This window comes from Scyliorhinus torazame, chromosome 17 (genome assembly GCF_047496885.1).
Source record: "Scyliorhinus torazame isolate Kashiwa2021f chromosome 17, sScyTor2.1, whole genome shotgun sequence".
Lineage (NCBI taxonomy): Eukaryota > Metazoa > Chordata > Chondrichthyes > Carcharhiniformes > Scyliorhinidae > Scyliorhinus > Scyliorhinus torazame.
The window spans coordinates 11,112,564-11,134,094 of record NC_092723.1 but is presented as its reverse complement, the minus strand read 5'-3'; the positions used below and the strand labels follow the sequence as shown (position 1 = coordinate 11,134,094).

Below are 21,531 nucleotides of genomic sequence, written 5' to 3'. Positions count from 1 at the left end.
GCTCTTAGTTGTAGTAATTATTTTCTTCCATCTCCTTTATTGATCTTGCTGCAACTACTTCTAGGTCTCCACCGGTATATCAGAAATGAACCATTTTGAGATGCAGATGAGCAGCCCAGTGATGAATCTCTTTGCATCAAAGGTTGACAAACAGGAACTTAAGTGTTTGAGGAATTGATGGTCAAACAATCTGCAATTAGAAATTGTATCTCAGCAACAGGAACTCGGTATTCAAAACACGGCTGGAGCCAGACCTCCGCCACAGTTGGAAGGTTTTCGCTGGCTTATGTTCTGTGTCATGATGCCATTCAACATTCTACTGGTTTTGTTCATTGCTGCTCTGCATTTGTTGGACATGTTGCTTAGCAGAGTCTGCCAAGGCTTAGGTCTCTTTCTGCTTCATTCTTAACTACTTTCAACACTATTCATGGGAGTAAATGAATTGCCTTTTTCCATCCTTAACTGGGATGGATGTTTGTTGTCTTCATTTTTTTTCTTTTATAAATTTAGAGTATCTAATTTTTTTTTTAACCAATTAAGGGGCAATTTAGCGTAGCCAATCCACCTCATCACCACATCTTTGGGTTGTGGGAGTGAAAGCCACGCAGACACGGGAGAATGTGCAAACTCCACACGGACAGTGACCCAGGGCCGGGATTCGAACCCGGGTCCTCAGCGCTGTAGTCCCAGTGCTAACCATTGCGCCGGCCTTTTTTTTTGTTGATCCGCCTCGATCATATTTATTGTGTTGAACTGCACGTTCTCCCAGTATGTGCGTGGGATTCCTCTGGGTGCACAGATTTCCTCCCACAGTCCAAAGATGTGCAGGTTAGGTGGGAGTGGCCATGATAAATTGCCCTTAGTGTCCAAAAATTGCCCTTAAGTGTTGGTTGAGTGGGGTTACTGGGTTATGGGGATAGGGTGGTGTGGGCTTGGGTAGGGTGCTCTTTCCAAGAGCCGGTGCAGACTCGATGGGCCGAATGGCCTCCTTCTGCACTGTAAATTCTATGATTTTATGATCTTCAGAGCTTCTGAGCTACTTGTTCAGATCCACTGCCCCTTTAATCTGTAAAACGTATGCCCATCATAGGCAAATCTTCTGAAGACCATCATGTTTATTATGCTAACATGACTAGATCGGTTTGTGATTCAAAACATTTAAAAACAGCCCACAGTGCATAGAAAGCAGACAGCTGCCTTTTCTTTTATAAATTTACTCAACAGTAGCAAAAACATAACAAGGATGTTTTAAATATCACCCATCAGACTGCTGGACAGGGATACGTCCGTTATTTATTTTAATGGTCTAAATCTAATCACCGTGCTCAGAGTAATCCCAGGGATATGTGGCACTTCTATTTTTTTTCCGTAGATCAGTTACAACCCAGAGTTTGTAAGATATCATCATTAGATTAAAAATATCGACCATTTTTTATAGGCTGGAAAAATAAAAGATCAGCACTGACCAACACAGGTTAGCATTGCACCTCAATTTCCATTTCATGAACGAAGAACAACAGTAACCTCACACACTCTTCCAACTTCTTCTATCGGGCAGGAGATACAAAAGTCTGAGAACACGCATGAAGACTCAAAAACAGCTTCTTCCCCACTGTCACTAGACTCCTAAATGACCCTCTTATGGACTGACCTCATTAACACTACACCCTGTATGCTTCATCCGATGCCAGTGCTTATGTAGTTACATTGTATACCTTGTGTTGCCCTATTATGTATTTTCTTTTATTCCCTTTTCTTCTCATGTACTTAATGATCTGTTAAGCTGCTCGCGGAAAAATACTTTTCACTGTACCTCGGTACACGTGACAATAAACACCCGTGACAATAAACACCAATCCAATCATGTGATAACAAATACGAGCTTGCAGGCACAAAGCTTCCCAAAAGATAAAAATGACACGCTGTTTTATAGTTTGTCTGTCACTTGAGCTGAACACTACATTCACACAACAGCAGAAATACTACTGACGTTGGCACGGCACGGTGGCACCGTGGTTAGCACTGCTGCCTCATGGCTCTGAGGACCCGGGTTCGATCCGGCCCCGAGTCACTGTCCGTGTGGAGTTTGCACATTCTCTCCATGTTTGCGTGGGTTTCACCCCCACAACCCAAAAGATAAGCAGGCTAGGTGGATTGGCCACGCTAAATTGACCCATAATTAGAAATAAAAGTATTGGGTACTCTTAAATTTATAGTTAAAAAAGTACTACTGAAGTGAATTTTATAAAAAAGTACGACTGAAGTGAATTTTAAAATGATGACTGCTGCAATATGTGGCATGAGACAATGCCTTTAAGGTTATCACACTTACATTACTAGAGCTGGGGTGCTCAAAAGAGGAATTATTTAATTCCAATAGATTTCACCAAAAGCAAAATCCTTAATGCCAACTTTTGAAGAAGCAGTTTGTCACAAATAACCTTTAATTGAATGGCATGTGACAAGAAAGGTTGGTAAGAGCTCCACAATGAAGCAGGACAAGTGTCTCTAAACACAACTTGGTACAAAGAAGAAAAAAATGTCTTCACCTTCACTCTGTTCGAATACAAGTTCAATGCCAAGTTGCTAGAATTGTTAATAAAATTCCAAGTTGAATCTCCCATTGTGTAAACCAAGAATAGAAAATGCAGGCCACAACCAATTCAAAATTACTGTGTTGTTGATATCAAGCATACCTTGATCTTTTTTCAAGATTTATTTTTAAATATTTATACGAAGTGCCATCCATAAATTAACATTTTGTACCATTTTCCAGTAATCTAAAAGATCAGTTAAATTTGAATCCCACGTTTCTATTTTCTTCCCAACTACCCATTAGACAGCCTTTCATAAATTATAATTCAATTACACTGCCTGGAAAGTCAAACCAAGTGGGAACCATTTTAGTTATGAGGCAAAGGAAGCAAAAGTTTGCCGAGTCCTCTGACAATGCCAATTAGGCACAAAGAGGTGCACACGAACAGCCTGGGCAGACTCTTCACCTGATCTCTCTCGCGGCGGAGAAGCATTTTGTACATATCCAGTTTGTGTCTTCATTTTTCTGTCACTCCCCCAATCAAACAAAAGAAGAAATTGACCAAAAGTTCTTCTTTTGCGACACTGGTCTACACCACTTGCATTAAAAAATAAATGACTTGCTAAGGATCAACAATTTTCTAATTAGATCCAACAACACAAATTGAGTCATTTGCAACATAGGTAGGGCACAATGCTGAAAATATATGGTCAAACCCAGAGGGACAAAGGGGAGTTTAGTGGCTAGATGCAGGAAAATAAATGGTCGAGTCCACCAAGTTTGGTATAAGCAAGTCACTCACATTTGATAGGCGTCATAATTTAGGGTCTACACGAATCATTTTCATCTCCCTCCTGCAGCAGTGTTATAACCTATTTGATAAAGGACCTGTTATTTTCCCTTCTGAGAATACAGTTGAATCAGTTGATACTGTGCTAGGTGGCAGTCAGTTTCATTTGTTAACTCAGATGACTGAAGAAATCACTGCCATGATGGCGAAGTGGATAACTACTACATTGCTTGCTAAGCGCTCTACTATACAAACAAACAAAGTCCAAGTTTTGAACCTAGTCTGCACCAAGTTAGCTTTGACTTATCCTTGCTACAATTGAGCTTGACAATAATATAACTTGAAAGTTGGGGAAGAAACAGTGTCACCCTAGAGTGATCCCACCTTGAAAGCATGCGAGGTGACGACAGAATCAGGTGATTAATGATGTTCCTTGGTCAAAATCACAAAACATTTGGGTTAATATACTGAAACTGTCATTCCAACAGAATTGCATCCCAACAATTGAATGATTGATTGATATTTATTGTCACAGTACAGTGAAAAGTATTTTTCTGCGGCCAATAGAAGTACACAGTACGTACATACTAGACAAAAGAATAATCGACAAGAGTACATTGACAATGGTGATTGGTTACAGCGCTCCGCACCTTCAGGGATCAATGAATATGTAACTACTCCCTTCCTATCAACTCCTTTCATGATTTACAAACATTGATTACTTTTTCCTCCCCACACCCATAAAATTAGATTTTTCTCTACATGACAATGTAATTTTATCATTTAATTAACGTAATGATAGTAAAATCATTGATGTTCATGACCATTAGAACATTGACACGTCCAGAAAATTCCCGCATCCACTAATGTGCAGTTAAATGTGGCAATCCAACAGTTTTGCTTTCAGATTCTCTGCTCCTGCTCCTCCACAGCGTTCTTCAGTTCTCACAGATAGGTCACTTCTAAAATCATTTAAATTGGCCTAAACTTCCACTTTTAAAAACATTACAGCTTGTTAAATGAGGTGCAACAATCTCTCTGGCCCTGACATACTCATTCTATGTTTGTGGAATGTCAAATTTCTCCATTATGTTAAGAAAATCCACAGATGTTTCAAATAGGAAGTTTGCTTGAGGAGGTTCATGATATTTCAGCTCTAATATACATAACCTAACCATATTTCACTATACTTTGCTCTTTAACCAATTTACAGATATGATGTGGAGATGCCGGCGTTGGACTGGGGTGAGCACAGTACGAAGTCTTACAACACCAGGTTAAAGACCAACAGGTTTGTTTCGATGTCACTAGCTTTCGGAGCGCTGCTCCTTCCTCAGGTGAATGAAGAGGTATGTTCCAGAAACACATATATAGACAAATTTGTCAGTCGATATCTCCATGTTGTTGGGGAGTTGGGGCTCAGAGCAGCCAAGGAATGGTTGTCCACTGTGAAATGAACTGCAGTTGTTGGCAGCTGTCTGGATTTGGAGATGGTACGTTGCCCGTGTTTAGATACTGGAGTGTAGTCTGGCCAATGGTGGGATGCAATCTCAGCAGTAGGTCATCTTAGCTGGAAAAGACAGTTGAGAAGGCTGGATCTGGGAGAGATCTGGAATAGTTTGCCTTTTGATGAGGACTGTACCCATGGAACTCGGATAGAGTAGAGCTGCCCTTGGCTGAGGGTTGGAATAGCTCTTTGAAGGACAGGGGCTGAATTTGAAGGACTTTGTGACACACAGTGATCATTGATGTCTGGGTTGCTGAGAAAGTTTAATGTGCAGTTTGTAGTTGGTGTTTGACCAGTGTGTGGTTTGAATCATATTCACCTCATATTCATGTGGATGTTAAGAGTAGACTATCAAGTGATGATGGTTTGCTGTGCTGACTTTTGTACATTAAATGTTCTTCTATTTGTTTAAAACGGTGTAATATTATGGCTTTATTCTCTTAATAAATGCCTGGCAATTCACATTTAATCTACTGTAGAATTAAAGTTACGAGTCCCTAACTGGGTGGTAACAAAACTGAGGGTCTCATTCGGGATCGCAACGCAGTTACAGTACTAGTTAAAAATGAAGAGGCAGATTTTCCTTGTAAGCATTTAGGTACAGCAGTTTGATGAGACACATACACTTATTTATACTCTGGCATTAGATGTTAGTGACTCTCAGTTTATTATTAATATTCAAATCTGTGAGCAGCTTGTATCCAAAGTTGTAGTAAGAGTTCCAGCCTGCAATACAAGAGGAAAATACACCCATAGAAATTGAAGAGTGATGAGAGTCATCAGGTGGATTTTTTTTCCTGCTCAATAGATTGAGAGTTAATAGGAAAGGTTACCATTGACAAAGACAGTGCAAATGGATTCGAACAACGAGTAATGTGCTTTTGCAACTGTAAGTTGCTAAATTTGACTCCTTATTACAATGATAGACTTGTGGTCCATCAAAAAAACCTATATCTACAAGTCTGCCACCAGGATAAAGAAGCAAATTCAGCAATATTGAGACCTATCGCAAAAAAGTCCATATTGATATGATACCAATTACAATAGAGCTACAGTACTATGGAAAGAAGATAGAATTCAGTTAGAGAAGGAATTGACAAGTATATCCACAAGCACATAAGTAGAGACGATCTATATGAAAAGGAAACCATTTGAGTCCTTTCCTGTTAATGAACATTCTGAGCCTAAGAAAACGCACGGATTGATACCATTAACAGGTGTCCCAGAACTACAAGATTACTGGCTGCAGCTGCATAATGTGGAGCACCACTGTTAATTATTACTACATTTCCCATTGTCTTGTTAAATAATTACCCTATACTACAGGAACCTTGAACACCAATTTTCAAAAAACAAACTGATGAAAAGTTGCACACCCGATCATTTAATCCATCCATCTACAGACACCGATGAGCTGTGCACCTTCGACAGGTGTTTTAATTTACAACATTGACAGCTTTTCTTAGTTTCTTTTGAATACATTGATTGCCTGGGGATGTACTGCAGACAAGCATTCTCGAGTTCATCAAGGCCGCATAATTATATTTCATAATAAGCCTTGTAATTTACACCAACTTTTATTTTTATATTGGGGTTTGTATCTGTTGGAAACACCATTTTGCGTTACATGGGCTCATGAACTGCTGTGGACAAGTGTTGCAGCTATAATATGTGCAAATCAGTGTGCAACATTTGCTAAACCAAACAAAACCTGAAACTAAGCTGCTTCTGCAATTATTATTGCGTAAATTACACCTTCACAAATCAACTCAGCTGAACCAGTTGGTCAAACGTATTCAAAAATCACACTGTGATTTAATATTTGTTAATATAACACATAGAAAGATTGGTAAACATTTCCGATATCACAGTATTATTTAATTCCAAATTAGCAACTGCATTTCTAAACTCCCAACTCAAAATCAAGATCCAAAGCGAATGCTTGAACTGACAAACGGGACTCAAATAATTAATGCGGGCTTGTTAATTTTTACTCCGAATGTTTTACTGTAGACACACCTTTAAAAATGGGTGATATGTTTTTCTGTATGCCCCTCAACAAATCCCAAACTGAAAAAGAAAAATGAAGGAGGAAAATAGTCAGCTCACTTCAATTATGCACTCAGAACAATGCAAGGTTTGTACCGTTCGTCGGAAATCATAAGGCAGGCATGCGGTCATGATTGCAAATTTAATCTCCTGTCAAGCTGGAGTTAATTGTCTTAATTCCACCCACGTGCTCTCACCAACAGCACAGAAAGTTAATTTGATGCAACTTGAGAAATGAGAAGCTGGAGTCCTCTCCCCAGCCCCCTCTCCCGTTTCCCCAGTACATATTGGAGAATTACAGATGCCGGTCTTCCTCTTTAGAGCATAGACAAGACTAGTTGATCCCCGAGTTGTTACTCTGCGCATCAAAGGGTGCCATAACGCATCAGGACAAATGATCTGCCATGACTGCATGAAAAACAATTCTGTGCATCAAGTCAAGAAAGTAACTGTGCGCAATTTGGTCCATCGTGTTCATGCCAGCCATCAAGCACCTATCTACTCTATAGTCCAATTTGCCAGCACCTGGCCCATAGTCTTGTATGCAATGGCATTTCGAGTGCTTATCTAAATACTTCTTAATGAAATGAAAATCGCTTTTTGTCACAAGTAGGCTTCAAATGAAGTTACTGTGAAAAGCCCCTAGTCGCCACATTCCGGCGCCTGTTCGGGGAGGCTGGTACGGGAATTTACAGTACCCAATTCCCTTTTTCCCATTAAGGGGCAATTTAGCGTGGCCAATCCACCTAGCCTGCACATCTCCTGGGTTGTGGGGGCGAAACCCACGCAAACACGGGGAGAATATGCAAACCCACACGGACAGTGACCCAGAGCCGGGATCGAACCTGGGACCTCGGCGCCGTGAGGCTGCAGGGCTAACCCACTGCGCCACCGTGCTGCCCAGAGAATTGATTCATCTAAAAAAAATTAAAATGAGAATCTGTTCCAAGGGAAAAAGGCAACCAAATCGGGCCCTAACCCGAACATCAAAGGCCGATGTCAAAAGCATCAAGATCATAGTAGCCCTCGCCCCTCAGTTGAGACATGTTACAGGCATGGGTGCCACGTGTAGTAATCACTAGTTTCCTGCATGTACAGCATTCTTGTTGATCAATTCAAACAGTACTCACATCACAATGTTGTGAGGGTTTCTGCCTCTATCACGGTTTCAGGCAGCGAGTTCCAGTCTCCAATCACCCTGGGTGAAAAAAGTTTTCCTAATATCCCCTCTAAACCTGTTGGCCCTTATGTTAAATCAATGCCCCATGGTATTGATCCCCCCCCCCCTCCCCCCGCTAAGGGAGATAGTTCCTTTCTAAGCCCCTCATAATTTTATACACCTCAATCAGGTCCCCCCCCACACACACACATAGCCTCCCCTGCTCCAAAGAAAACCACAGCCTATCCAGTCTCTCTTATCATAGAATTTACAGTGCAGAAGGAGGCCATTCGGCCCATCGAGTCTGCACCGGCTCTTGGAAAGAGCACCCCACCCAAGGTCAACACCTCCACCCTATCCCCATAACCCAGTAACCCCACCCAATACTAAGGGCAATTTTGGACACTAAGGGCAATTCATCATGGCCAATCCACCTAACCTGCACATCTTTGGACTGTGGGAGGAAACTGGAGCACCCGGAGGAAACCCACGCACACACGGGGAGGATGTGCAGACTCCGCACAGACAGTGACCCAAGCCGGAATCGAACCTGGGACCCTGGAGCTGTGAAGCAATTGTGCTATCCACAATGCTACCGTGCTGCCCATTGACAGCTAAAATGCTGCAGCCCAGGCAACATCCTGGTGAATCTCCTCTGTACCCGACGTAATTCAATCACTTCCTTCCTATAGTGTAGCAACCAGAACTGCACACCAGTACTCCACCTGTGGCCTAACCAGTATTGTATACTCCACCATAACCGCCCTACTCTTATATTCTAGGCCTCAGCTAATATCCCATATGCAATCTTTGCCACCTTATCAACCTGTCCTTCTGTCTTAAGGGATCTATGGACATGCACCCCAAGGTCCCCCTGATCCTCTGCACTTCCTAGAGTCCTATCATTCATTGCACATTGCCTTCCTAGTCCTTCCAAAATGCATTATCTCAGGGTTGAATTCCATTTGCCACTGTTCTGCCCATCTAACCAGCCAGTCTATACTGTCCTGTAATCTATTTACCACAGATCACAACCACTGTCCCATTTTCATAGAATCATAGAATTTACAGTGCAGAAGGAGGCCATTCGGCCCATCAAGTCTGCACCAGTTCTTGGAAAGAGCACCCTACTTAAGCCCACACTTCCACCCTATCCCCGTAACCTAATAACCCCACTTAACCTTTTTGCACACTAAGGGAAATTTATCATGGCCAATCCACCTAACCTGCACATCTTTGGACTGTGGGAGGAAACTGGAGCATCCGGAGGAAACCCACGCACACACGGGGAGAACGTGCAGACTCCGCATAGACAGTGACCCAAGCCAGGAGTCGAACCTGGGACCCTGGAGCTGTGAAACAACTGTGCTAACCAATGTGCTACCGTGCTGCCCATTTTGTCAGGCGGGAAATGCTGGTATTTTTTTTTAAATCTTATTTTATGGGATGTCCCTCCATTTCAGAGTCACCACATGGCTGTGGATCTGGACCATCTAGGCCAGACTAGCACATTCCTTCCCTGAAGGACATTAGTGAACCAAATGGGGTTTTACCACAATCGTTTCATCATTTGGCTTTTAATTGATTTTTATTGAATTCAAATGTCACCATCTGCTGTGGCAGGATTTGAACCCTGGTCCCCAGATCTTGCTCTGGGTCACTAGTCCAGTGAGCACGCCACAACCTCCCCTTATCTTGCCATTCATTTTTCTTCTTCTTCACTTGCTCCAATTACTCCTTTTGCACTTTAGCATTATCCCTTTCATTTGGGCACCACGGTAGCACAGTGGTTAGCACAGTTGCCTCACAGCTCCAGGTTTGATTCCCGGCTTGGGTCACTGTCTGTGTGGAGTCTGCAGGTTCTCCCCGCGTCTGCGTGGGTTTCCTCCGGGTGCTCCGGTTTCCTCCCACTGTCCAAAGATGTGCTGATTAGGTGGATTGGCCGTGCTAAATTGCCCTTAGTGTTCAAAAAGGCTAGGTGGGGTTACTGGGTTACAGGGATGGCCTCCTCTGCACTGTAAATTCTATGATATTTAATGCATTTGATTGTGCACATTCCTCTTGATGTCCCTTCCTTTGCCTCTCTCTGTACGTCTTAAAAACCACTACCTCTCCAAATTCATCTAGTTCTGGCAAAGGGTAATTGTTCTGAAATGTTAACTGCTTCTCTCCCCATGACTGCTGCTTGGCTCTTTTGAGTATTTCCACCTCATTCAGTTGCTATTTTTTTCCCTACTGAATAGTGCAAAAATAGTTTAGTTTGAACGTGCTTATGTACACCCTTGAACTTCAAATTCAGTACAATGGCTTCTCTTCCACATAATACTATGTGGGTTTATATGAATCTGATACAGAATGAATTCAAATGTACTTTTAACAAAAATACAGAAAAAATTGCAAATCCTCATTTGAAATGTGCACATTTTTGTACCAATTTTTTGAGTAGCATAACTGCTAATTTGGGAACTCTCCACACATATCAGAAGGTCCCCATTTAGCCACCAGTTACTGAAACGTTAGTCAAAATAGGTATGAAATGAATGAAAATCGCTTGTCACAAGTAGGCTTCAAATGAAGTTACTGTGAAAAGCCCCTAGTCGCCACATTCCGGCGCCTGTTCGGGGAGGCGGGTACGGGTATTAGGTTAAACTCTCAAGAGAGTGTCAGCGGTGGGTTATTTTCACACACACACAAAAAAAAAAATCGATGCAGCATTTTGTACAGCTGACATCAGCTAACTGCAGAAGGAATGACAGACTCTGCCCCTCGGAAGCCCGTTTAGAAGCAAGCTGTACCTCCTTTGCAAAACCGACTGGCTTTCAAGAGCCGAGTCACAAATCCAACCAGCAGAATATCTGCACACGACAGGCAAGTAAGTGGGCTCCAGCAGCCAAGGGCCGCCGTTATAATAAATGCTGCAGTCGCCCCCAAAATCATTGCATCCAACGTGGCTTAAATGTTGGCGTGGGTGGGGGAATTCACAGCTTACCTCTGGTTAACACACTGCAGCACAGCCAGAGGAAGTAGCAGTTTAAACGAAAAGGTTGCCCTGGTTCCGGGGGGGATTGCACTGTGAAATTAGATTAGGAATGACGTGCCACCTCAGCATTCCCAGGCAGTGGGACAGAAAAAAAAATCCAGAGATTTGTAAATGATTAATTTTAATTAATTTCAGCCGCGACAGAAAAATTGTAACAAAAAAAAAGAACTGCGTCGCGCGATTGCTACTCACCAGGCAATTGGGAACGGAGGGAGGGGGGTTTGCAGGGCGATGCTGTTGCTCGAAATTTTCAACTCGCTCTCTACGTCTAGCCGGCTGGAGAAGAGCTAATTATAGAGACCAAAAGGGGGCCGCAGAGATACCTGGGCGGGCGGACAGCCAGCCGGAGAGTGGTGCTTGCTTCCTTCCCTCTCTGAAAGACCGGATTGCGTTCTGCCCACAGCAAAGCTCATTCAATCGCCTGCAAGCGAACCATCTTTAAATAGCCACTGCCACAGCCAGCTGGAGGAGAGGAGGGGTTAACCAGTGCAAATCCCTCCCAAGGCAAGTACGAAGCAGAGAAACGGGTCCCCGGAGCCCGGAAAAGACCAGAACAAAGTTAGGGAAGCAATGCCCCTGACATGACAACACCTTTGGCGATCAACTCCCTCCCCACCTTAAGTGAGAGGGGTCAGAAACGCCTTTTCACCCCGGCTCCTCGAAGCTAATGTTTTCCCCCATCACGGCTGTTTCTGGCAGAAGTGCTGATTACATAGTTGAGTGTCAGCAGATCAAAGACAGGCAGGGACAGAGAGCAAGCCAACTGGTGTGTTTCCCAGTCCACTGGCACAAGTACCTTTTCTATATATCCTCCATCCACTGCTCTCCTCAATCTCCAACTGCACCATCTTACACATTCTGCACCCATGCCATCCCCAACTGCAATACTGAGCATTTTTTTTTTGCATCTATAATGCAACCACACTGCAACCAGAGGCCAGTATTCATAGTCTCAATGGCCTACTAAGAAATCAGGTGAGCTGCATAACTCTCTTCGCATCCAGGACCCAATTCCTATGAGTGCAGGTCAGAAACATGGAAAACATATAGCTGTTTATTTACCTCATCAACAAATTATCACCACTATGGCACCAATCACAATGTGAGGGTAACTATTGCTCATGGGGACTTCATTCAGCCTTTTCTTTCTGCGAAAACCGTCAATATTTTAAAACCCAGGGAAGGTGCAACATTACTACTTTTTATTTGCCTCAACAAATTACTATTGTCCTCCACTTAGCCCTTTACCTAGGTACGAACAATAATCAATATTTTTCATTGGTTATTTTAAAGCTGCAACATCCTTCAGTTGCTCTGTTGTGATATGTTAAGTTGCACAAAGATTTACAAAACAAAGAAAAGTACAGCCTAAAACAGGCCCTCCAAGCCTGCGAGGACCATGCTGCCCGTGTAACCTAAAACCTTCTACACTTCCAGGGTCCGTCACCCTCTATTCCCATCCTATTCATATATTTGTCATGACGCCCCTTAGATGTCAATATTGTACCTGCTCCCACCACCTCCTCCGGCAGCGAGTTCCAGGCACTCACCACCCTCTGTGTAAAAAAAACTTCCCTCGCACATCTCCTCTAAACTTTGCCCATGCACCTTAAACCTATGTTCCCTAGTAATTGACTGTTCCACCCTTGGAAAAAGCTTGTGACTATCCACCCTGTCCATGCCCCTCATAATTTTAATTTTGTAGACATCTATCAGGTCACCCCTCAACCTCTGTCGTTCCAGTGAGAACAAATGGAATTTATCCAGCCTCTCCTCATAGCTAATGCCCTCCATACCAGGCATCATCCTGGTAAACCTTTTCTGCATCCTCTCCAAAGCCTCCACATCCTTCTGATATAATGTGGAGATGCCGGCGTTGGACTGGGGTGAGCACAGTACGAAGTCTTATAACACCAGGTTAAAGTCCAACAGGTTTGTTTCGATCTCACTAGCTTTCGGAGCGCTGCTCCTTCCTCACCTGAGGAAGGAGCAGCGCTCCGAAAGCTAGTGACATCGATACAAACCTGTTGGACTTTAACCTGGTGTTGTAAGACTTCGTACTATCCTTCTGATAGTGTGGCGACCAGAATTGGACACGATCTTCCGGTGGGAGAAACGGGAATGAAGCGTCTGTTTTTAAGTTATTGTACCATCTTCACATCATTTTACATTCTTCATAGAAGCATGGGCACCAACTTTTATTCAAACACGGGTCATAAAGAATTTGCATGTTGTATTAAAACACGAGTTTTCTTCCAAATACATAAACATAACCTTTTTTGCTCCCTGAAGGTGGTGAACCTTGCTGGAACCCAGGATAGGAGTGGCCCTCTGACATTTCAAAGTGGTTATTCCTCAGGAATAAACCTCAACTATGAAGTGCGGGTACACACAGTGCTCTGGGACAGTAGCTCCAAAATAGATTTCTGATGAGAAGTGGGAACCCTGGTCATTAAAAAAAAAATTAGTAGCCAATTATTTTTTATTTTCCAATAAGGGGCAATTTAGCATGGCCAATCCACCTAACCAGCACATCTTTGGGCTGTGGGGGTGAAACCCAAACAGACACGGGGAGAATGTGCAAACTCCACACGAACAGTGACCCAGGGCCGGCTTCGAACCTGGGTCCTCAGCGCCGCAGTCCCAGTGCTAACCACTGCGCCACATGCCACCCTTACCCTGGTCATTTTATCCATTCGCTGAACAAGAACTCGGAGACCAGCTAACTCAGTAACAGGAATAGAACCTGTAACATTTCTGTCGGTATGCTTTAGATGCTCAGACTTAATCCATAATGACTTTTAAAAAGCGAGGTGGAATAAGGAACTTTAATTGTTGAAGCAGGTGTCTTTAGCTTCCACCCACACTGAAGCTCAACATAATTAAGAAGTTAAAGACAATTGACCTAAGGAATTCTACATGTTCTGTTTTCTGCCCACCATTCACACAAAGTTTTATTTTTTTGTTAATTTCCTTTCACAGTTGTACAAAGTGTCTGATTAATTTTCTTGTGAAAACATTCCAACTAATAGGTGGCTAGTTGCACAGAAATAAGAGTTTAATACTCCACATGTTGCAAATTGCCACCTGTTTTTGGTAGTGGGATGAATAGTCTCCGTATCCTGGACAATCGAGCCTTCACTGGCCCTTAAAAAGCTTTTTTTTTTTAAAAAAAGGATGCAGTCTACCTATTCCATGGCTGCCTCCAGTACATCCTAATCCTGATATAACCCTATTATTATACAAAATTACCCAATGGAAACCTATTGTCAATGTTAAGTCTTAAAAATTATGTAGACAAAATATACAACTGCACCAATATATAAATGTGTAAAGTTCTGCATTAAAAAAAAGTAATGACATCTTTACCTAGTTATTTGACAAAAAAGTAAGCATATGAAATATTTGCATGCAGTGGTGCAAAATCTTGCAGTGTTGTTACGCTGAAAACAACACGTTGCTGTTTGATTGTTCTGGTAAGGTAGCTTTAACTTTAGTACTGTAACGTTAGTGTGAAAAATATTTTATTTTGATGAAAAAATATTTCAGATCAGGGAATATGGGCAGTTGATAAAAGCCCAAAATAAATCACTGATGTTTTCTGGGAACTTCAGAACCATCAAACTCCCAACATATCTGGCCCTGGGAACTAGACTTTTACTTATCAATGTTGATGTCTCATTAAAATTGTTCTCTGCAAAACACAGGAGCCCATGCTTATCACTGTTGCTGAGCTTGGTAATGCAAAATTGTAAAATCAGAAATTTCGTGCTCAAGGAGAATCTATCAAAATGCAAATCAGAAAGACATCTATAGTTTAGAATGCTAGAAAAAAAATTATAAAAACTACACCAGCTTTTTTGACACACAGAAATAAACTTCCTAGAAGTTAAGACTATGAGAATAACAAGGTGGCATAGCGGTAATGTCACTGGACTAGTAACCAGTGCTCGAGGGACATGCATTAAAATCCCACCACAACAGCTGCTGGAATTCAAATTCAATTGAATAATAAATCTGAAATTGAAAGCGATTCCCTAAAATCTCAAACACTGAATCACTAATGCCCCTTTAGTGAACAAAATTGTCCTTCCTTACCTGGTCTGGCCTACACGTGACTCCAGATCCACAGCAATGTGGTTGATTCTTAAATATCCTCTGAAGTAGCCACGTGAACCAGAGTTTAAAGCTGCTGGCCTTACCAGCAACACCCATATCGCATAAAATAATAAACTTTGGAAATTGTGAAATAATAGCGAGTAAAGTGTTGAAAATGTATGTGTGGGGCGGGGAGGAGAAAAAGAAAGGAAACTGCATTTTACCTGCGGAAGACAGACAGAACTTGGGATAGGCGTTTTTACCTCATTTGTTCAACATCCAAATTCTAATCAGGGAGACACATCTTCCAAACCCCCAACATTCAAGAAGCTCAACACCATCCAGGACAAAACAGCCTGCTTGATTGCTCCTCTTTCCACAAACACTCAAACCCTCCACCACCGACAAACAGTGGCAGCCATATGTACCATCTACAAGATGCACTGCAGGAACTCACCAAGGTTCCTTAGGCAGCACCTTCCAAACCCACGACCACTACCATCTAGAAGGACACAGGCAGCAGATACCTGGGAACCCCACCACCTGGAGGTTCCCCCCCCCAAGTCACTCGCCATCCTGACTTGGAAATATATCGGCCGTTCCTTCACTGTCGCTGGGGCAAAATCCTGGAACTCCCTCCCTAACAGCACTGTGGATGTACCTACATCTGACTGACTGCAGCGGTTCAAGAAGGCAACTCACCACCACCTTCTGAAGGGCAAATAGGGATGGGCAATAAATGCTGGCTTAACTAGCGACACCCACATCCCGTAAATTAATTTTTAAAAATGCATGTCACTCCTGCAGTTTGGAAGCCTGTCTGTACAGTTTTGGGGGAACTTTGCCCATTTCACCCATCCTAGTGCTGGCTAAGAGGCCTTCTGGAGCCCCACTAGAGGGTGAGGAGGACAAAGTAGAGATTGTTTACCGTCTGAATTCCCTCTTCCTAAATATCGCTCTCCTCTTTCAAAACACTTATCCCTCAGTCAACATCACAAAATATGATTAGCTGGCTGCTGAAATGAAAAAAATGAAATGAAAATCAATTGTCACAAGCAGGCTTCAAATGAAGTTACTGTGAAAAGCCCCTAGTCGTCACATTCCGGCGCCTGTTCAGGGAAGCTGGTGCGGGAATTGAACCCGCGCTGCTGGCCTGCCATGGTCTGCTTTAAAAGCCAGCTATTTAGCCCTATGCTAAACCAGCCCCTAGTAACAGGCTGCTGTTACATTGCTGTTTGTGGGAGTTTGCACCCAAGTTTCCTCCAACCGTCGTTGGCTGTAGAGACTTTGGGACATCCGGTGGTTGTGAAAGGTGCTCTTGTAAATACAATATTTTTAGTGCACTAAATGCAAGTCTAAATCATGCTCATGTCCTGGGCGGGGGCTTTTACCTTTATTATTGTCAGAGGCAAGAATTCAACCAGCAAGTCAAGCTGACATTTTAGATGAATCATCTATGATATGGGACTGGTCTGCCTATAATGGCTGTCTTTTTTATACACAAGAATGATTCTTTCCTACTTCTATTGCTGCCCAGATGACACCAATAGACCACAGGGAGAAAATGGGAAAAATAAATAATTATGTGCTACATAAAAATAATGATAGTCTGTGCTTAATCTTGCCATTGAGTCATGCACAAGGAAGCATCAGGAATGACCGAGTGGTTGTTGTTCAAGTTTACAATATGACAGCGATACAGTGTGCAGCAAAATGAAAATATCACTAATTGCACCAAACTGTGGTCAATTGAATTTAACAAGAAAAAACAAAAAAGTGAATTTGACTAAACATCCGACAATCAAAAGAGAATAAAAATCACATATTTCTCAAAAAAGATCATGTAGAGCAGTGAGTGCCTTGGAGTGAGAAGCTCCACTTTCCAGTTGCAATTAAGGACATGACCAAGGAAGGTGTATTCATAAAATGGTCAAGCAAGTTCAGTGTCAACTTGTAAGTCCTTCCAACATACGCCAACGGCAGACGGCAAGAGCAGGAAATATTCTAGGTCAGCCATGTGACGGAAAGAAATTTGAACCTCTACCATCACTACCCGAGCTCCAGGCTACAACATGCCTGAAACTCCTTGAGGACCACATGGCTGAGTTGGCTGGACAGCCGATGTGACTCAGGTTGGTGCCAACAGCATGGGGTTCGATCTCCGTTCTGGCTGGGATCATCATAGAATTTACAGTGCAGAAGGAGGCCATTCGGCCCATCGAGTCTGCACCGGCTCTTGGAAAGAGAACCCCACCCAAGGTCAACACCTCCACCCTATCCCCATAACCCCACCCAACAATAAGGGCAATTTATCATTGCCAATCCACCTAACCTGCACATCTTTGGATTGTGGGAGGAAACTGGAGCACCCGGAGGAAACCCACGCACACACGGGGAGGATGTGCAGACTCCGCACAGACAGTGACCCAAGCCGGAATCGAACCTGGGACCCTGGAGCTGTGAAGCAATTGTGCTATCCACAATGCTACCGTGCTGCCCAAATTCTATTGACTATTAGTCTCCAAGGAGACCTGTCTTCTTGCTCGACCTGTGGTAGAGGTCGCGGCACCGTGGGTTGGACCTGATATTAGGAAGAGAACTCAAGTAGAAGATGTCCCCCAGATGTCAGGATGTTGTTTCAGAAACATTGTAAAGTGATGGAACACATCCAAAAACTTTTATTGTAGTTTTTTTTAAAATCCATATTTCATGGGATGTGGGTTTCACTGGCTAGGCCAGCATTTGTTGCCCATCCCTAATTATCCTTGAGAAGGTGACCATGAGCTGCCTTCTTGAACTGCTGCAGTCAATGTGGTGTAGGTACGCCTACTGTGCTGTTAGGAAGGGAGTTCCAGGATTTCGACCCAACGAGAGTGAAGGAACGACGATATATTTCAAAGTCAGGATGGCGAGTGACTTGGAGAGGAACCTCCAGGTGGTGGTGTTCCCATGTATCTGCTGCCCTTATCCTTTTAGATGGTATAGTGTGTTTGGAAGGTGCTGCCTAAGGAGCCTTGGTGAGTTCCTCACAGGTGAGTTTACCTCATCAATAACATTCTCCAAGAAGAACCCACACTAGGATATAGTGTAGCCTTTACCTGATCAACTACAGTTCACATAAGGGCAGCACGGTAGCATTGTGGATAGCACAATTGCTTCACAGCTCCAGGGTCCCAGGTTCGATTCCGGATTGGGTCACTGCCTGTGCGGAGTCTGCACATCCTCCCCGTGTGCGTGTGGGTTTCCTCTGGGTGCTCCGGTTTCCTCCCACAGTCCAAAAATGTGCAGGTTAGGTGGATTGGCCATGATAAATTGCCCTTAGTGTCCAAAATTGCCCTTAATGTTGGGTAGGGTTACTGGGTTATGGGGATAGGGTGGAGGTGTTGACCTTGGGTGGGGTGCTCTTTCCAAGAGCCGGTGCAGACTCGATGGGCCGAATGGCCTCCTTCTGCACTGTAAATTCTATGACATAAAAGTTTAGTCACCAATCAATCAAGCACAATATTTCCACATTAGTCTCTGCTAACTGAGGTACTGATGGTGCAATGCTGTTCTACAGTTGTTATGATCCCATACAGACCAAAAGGTATCTGAATTTCTAATGACTGACTGGAAGGATCATCTGGCAGGATTTCAAGTTTTTCTAATAATAATAATAATAATCTTTATTAGTGCCACAAATAGGCTTACATAATAATAATAGCTTATTGTCACAAGTAGGCTTCAATGAAGTTACTGTGAAAAGCACCTAGTCGCCACATTCCGGCGCCTGTTCAGGGAGGCCGGTACGGGAATTGAACCTGCGCTGCTGGCATTGTTCTGCATTGCAAGCCAGCTATTTAGCCCACTGTGCTAAACCAGCCCCTATTAACACTGCAATGAAGTTACTGTGAAAATAACAAACAATAAAGAAAAGCAACATTGGCTAAACACTGGGAAATCTATCCACCAAGCTACAGAAAGGTTTCCTTATTTTACTCTGTCCCTTAAGTGATATTCTCCAGGAACCAATCCAAAGCTATGCTTCACTCCCAATAGCTTGGTTGGACAACCTATGATCTCCAAAATGATTTTCATAGTGAGTTACCCCCGTAAATTCCACTCTCTCGTCAAAGCTTGGAAAATCTTTCATTTCAATCCTTAAGAACTTGGTTCCATCCAAACACATGCTCCCACCCACGTTTTGCATGGTGAAGAAGAGAGACTGGCTGCACCTCTGTGCTCTCTCTCTCTCAAATCCATGCAAACTGACCTGTGAAGTTCAGGGATATCTAAAGAAACCTGTAAGCCAAGGGTAAATTGTAGACACTTCCCCTTGTAAAGTGCATCTTCATAGCAACCTGAATCACCTGGATCTTGTATCCAAGTAGAAATGCTCATCAGCTATACTCTATACACCTCTTCACTCCCCCCCACCCCCCCCCCCCCCCCCCCCCAAACCGCCCAGACTCCATTCTATTTTGTAATTAAAATAGACTGTTTAAAGTATCACCATTTATACAACTTTAAAACTTTCCAAGAAACTTGGAGATGAATAGTCTATCCACTGTCAGCACAGCTGCTCTGGTAATTGTTTGCAGGCTTGGCCATCTCACACCTTCTTTCTCATAAGACAATCAAACTTTTACTTTTAACAACCAAGTCATCCAACCTTTTTTCAGTAGAATAATAGTTCGCACTATGGATTCACAACGCCAGGGTCCCAGGTTCAATTCCCGGCTTGGGTCACTGTCTGTGCAGAGTCTGCACATTCTCCCCGTGTCTGCGTGGGTTTCCTCCGGGTGCACCGGTTTCCTCCCACAAGTCCCGAAAGACGTGCCATTAGGTAATTTGGACATTCTGAATTTTCCTTCGGTGTACCACTCGGAATGTGACGACTAGGGGCTTTTCACAGTAACTTCATTGCAGTGTTAATGTAAGTCTACTTGTGACAATAAAAATTATCAATTCGGAACAGGTCGAATGACTGCCTTCGTTCCTCCATTTTACCCTAAATTAAAAGAGTCAGTCCCAAAACATAACAATCTTATGAACTTCATATTTGTAACAAGTTAAGTATGGAAACCAGTTAATCGTTTTTTTAATATAAATTTAGAGTATCCAATTCATTTTTCCAATTAAGGGGCAATTTAGCGTGGCCAAATCACCTACCCTGCACATCTTTGGGTTGTGGGGGTGAAACCTACGCAAACACAGGGAGAATGTGCAAACTCCACACGGAGAGTGACCTAGAGCCGGGATCGGACCTGGGACCTCGGCGCCGTGAGGCAGCAGTGCTGCCCCGGAAACCAGTTAATCTTGTGTGGTATTGTTCACAGAATTATTTAAAATTAAATTCCTGAACTTAGCCAATTCTCTGAATGTTTTTTAAAATTATATTTATCTGATCAGGCTACTTTTAACCTGCGTGATACACAATACATTCCAAGTACTAAAACCTAAATCAACTAGTTTGTGTAACTAACTGTAGAAGTTACATTGCAAACACCCATCCCCAACATCTCCGTTAGCAGAGATTAATGTGAAATTATGATTGATTGATTGCACATGCATCCATCACGGTGACCAGACAAATGGCAAGTGACCTGTTGCCAGTTCTCTACCAATGCTGTTATCGAATGCAAAACATAGGAGCAGTAATATGGAGTGCCATGACATTGGCTCATGTCCACAATCTTACACCTGCTAAGATTGGCCATTCCACAAGCCTTCTGTTGTTCCTGGCGCGCAGATTTCAAACCATCAAGATGAATATTCTGCCGAGGTTTCTATTTTTGTTCCCATGCCGTTCTACGTTTCTCGCAAAATCGTTCTTTGCTAGGGTGAACAAGTTAGTGAATTCCTTTATATGGGCAGGTACTACTTGTACCAAAAGATAAAATGTTTAGCAGTGATGATACTGATTTCCTTTGAGTATTTGGCACGACTTTCAGAAGTTAGAACAGGAGGTCCTTGGGTGTGTCACAATTTCCAAAGATCTTGACAGTTTTTGCGAGGAGTGCAATAGATTGAAAACCACTCCTCTTAACGAAAAGAAAGCAAACATTTTGTGGAGTTGCTCATGCAAGGAATTGAAAACTTTTTGGCGTCAACCTGAGATTATTAACGGTGTAACGCACTGATTTTCAATTGGCCATAAATGATTATTTTAAAAAATATTTTATTAAAGATTTCATATCAAACAAACACTACCTAAACTAAAAAATAATTACGAAAATTATTCAAACATGGTATGATTGTCGCGTTAACAACACAAGATATGACTTCCGCTTGTGACCATGGAGTGATTGGTCACATAAAGGGCTGTTCCTGTTCAAAGTCACAGAAAAGGGCTGTTTTTACCCAGATCCGC

The 21,531-nt window shown here is 42.8% G+C and overlaps 1 protein-coding gene across 3 annotated transcripts in view; it reads right to left on the bottom strand.

Moving 5' to 3' along the window:
- Positions 1–21,531, bottom strand: part of LOC140393710 (AMP deaminase 2-like) — a 190,094-nt gene that overhangs the window by 84,740 nt on the left and 83,823 nt on the right. Inside the window, exon 1 of one of the 3 annotated variants that reach the window (XM_072480021.1) lies at positions 11,274–11,457. The exons of the other annotated variants lie outside the window; for them this stretch is intronic. The gene's annotated coding sequence lies outside the window, so the exon portion shown is untranslated. Of the gene's footprint in view, positions 1–11,273; positions 11,458–21,531 lie in introns of those variants that run through there. 3 annotated transcript variants of the gene reach the window in all.